At 52.4% G+C, this 2233-nt stretch overlaps 1 long non-coding RNA gene across 1 annotated transcript; it reads left to right on the top strand.

The window, feature by feature from the left end:
* Positions 1–1611, top strand: LOC127150495 (uncharacterized). The gene is made up of 3 exons (XR_007822868.1): positions 1–455; positions 553–629; positions 703–1611. It is a non-coding gene; the product is annotated as an uncharacterized LOC127150495 (long non-coding RNA).
* The last annotated feature ends 622 nt before the right edge of the window (positions 1612–2233 follow it).

Genomic DNA, 2233 nt, shown 5'->3' with positions numbered 1-2233 from the left:
GCCGCGCCGCTCCGATCGAAGCCGAAGGGAGCCGCTTCGATCCGCGCACAGCCGTCTCCCGCAGCCGCCACTCGAAGCCGATCCGCCGCGCGTGCCTCCAGCCGTCGAAGCCGAACCCACGTTTCGGCCGACGCCCGAACCCGAAACCGATCCGCGCCCGCTCGCCCGAAACCGACCCGCGCCCGCTCGCCCGAAACCGAACCCGCTCCACGCTCGCGCACGCCCGCTCCGAGTCGCAAGCCGAGCCCGCGCGCGCCCATCCCACGCCACGAGCCGCGCCGGTCTGCACCACAAGCCGCGCCGCGCCGCCTGCACTGCAAGCCGAGCCGCGCCTCCTTGCTGACGCGAGCCGAGCCGCACGCGCAAGATCCTTGCGCCAAGCCGAGCCGAGCCGATCTCTGTCTCCTTCCAGCCGAGCCGCCAAGCCTAATTTGGCTCCTTCCACCTAATTTTTGGTAATTAAATCAATTATTTTGGCATTATCCAGTAAGATTCAATATTTTGGGCACTAGTTAATTTAATTTGGAATTAAATTGGATCATTTTTCTTAAGGGACGTCTTGGACCAAGTAACTGCTGCAGCGGGGGATTTCTTCAGTAGGGGCTTGAGCACTGCAATCTCCTTCTAGGGTAAGTCATTTCGAATGAGTTTTGAACCGTTAATCGTGGGCGACCTAATTACGAATTTTGGCATATTAAACAGTTAGGACCTCGTCGCTTGGAAAGCGTACTGCCTCGCGGTTAGGACTCGTCAAGTAAATCTCCAGGTAAGAGATTCTACTACTAGCTCCACGCTTAGAAATATGAGATGATGTATACTCCAATTTTGCATGTTGGGGATTGGACGGTACGATGCCTGAAATCAATGTTAGTATGATGTAAATGACGGTATGGCTATACTATAGCCTGTTATGTGTGGCGAGAGCCGTTATAGTTATACGACGAATGTCGAGACGGAGAGGGTAGAGATGATTTATATGATATGTTATATGCTGATGCCATGTGTATGTATACTGCACTTAGGGTACCTGTTAGCTCGATCTGTTAGAGTCGTACCTGCATGGGTGTCCTTCGGGATCACCACCTATTGAGGACTGTGTGGTCCGACGGGACGCCAGTCTAGCATGGATATAGATATGACTCGAGTGACTCGACGGGGTCCTCGCATCCCGACTGTCCTAGGTGTCCCTCGGGGCACCGAAGACCAGAGTTACGTTCCTACGGGAGCGCATGATTGCACGTGTTCGGGAACGTGCCAGAGATTGGGTACCAGTTATCAGGACTCTAACAGGAAGTTAACAGGCACCTAGTGGGACTAGTAGTGGGTCCCTTACTGAGTATTTTTATACTCACTCTCTTCGTTTTATGTTTTCAGGTAGAGGACGGGGCAAGGGCAAGGGCAAGCTGGCGAGCGACCCGAAGTGAGACCGTGGAGGGCCATAGGGACTACCGCTTCCGCTTATTCTTATTTCAGATTTTCGCGTTTGAAATTGAGTACTTTACATCACTTACCATCTTTTATGTAGATAGGGCCCGAGTAGGATTTCAGATTGCTTTTACGTTTCTGCATGACTACCTTGTTTGAATTTTATAAATAAAATTTCTTAAACCGTATGCGTTTTGAAATTTTTTCAAGACTTAAACCACTTGTTCTATATTGGTAATGACTTCGATTCAGTATAAGGAGTCGGGTCGTTACAGTTGGTATCAGAGCACAGTGTTTTAGGTTCTGTAGACTGACCTACGATGTAAGTCATTTTTTTTGTTTTGGTTTTACTTCACCCTATGGCTATACGGTCCTTCGGCACTCGCCAGGTATGTCTAAAGCCTTGCTAATGTTAAGATTACAATTTTGCCTGAATAGTCTAAGACCTAGATATAGGGTGTTAAGTTCTCGTGGTGAAAAGTTTGTTGGTGAATTTTAGGGAGAATGCCGCCACGTAGGGGTGCACGCCGAGGAGGTGGTAGGGGAGGCAGAGGAGCCGGTCGTGGCCAGCCGGAGGCGCCACCTGTTGCACCGGCAGTCGACCCAAACGCACCGGTCACCCAGGCGGATCTCGCCGCGATGGAGCAGCGTTATCAGGACATGCTGCAAGCTGCTTTGGCGCCCTTCCTTGCCGCCCAGCAGAACCAGGCCGCCCCTGCTCAGGCCCAGGCCGCCCCTGTTCCGGCTCAGGCCGTCGCTCCTCCAGCCCCTGAGGAAGCTCAACCAGTACCAGTTCAACTGTCGGCCG

Source organism: Cucumis melo, chromosome 8, assembly GCF_025177605.1.
Source record: "Cucumis melo cultivar AY chromosome 8, USDA_Cmelo_AY_1.0, whole genome shotgun sequence".
In the NCBI taxonomy this organism is placed as follows: domain Eukaryota; kingdom Viridiplantae; phylum Streptophyta; class Magnoliopsida; order Cucurbitales; family Cucurbitaceae; genus Cucumis; species Cucumis melo.
The sequence above is the reverse complement of the archived record's forward strand: the minus strand, read 5'-3'. Positions and strand labels throughout refer to the sequence as shown.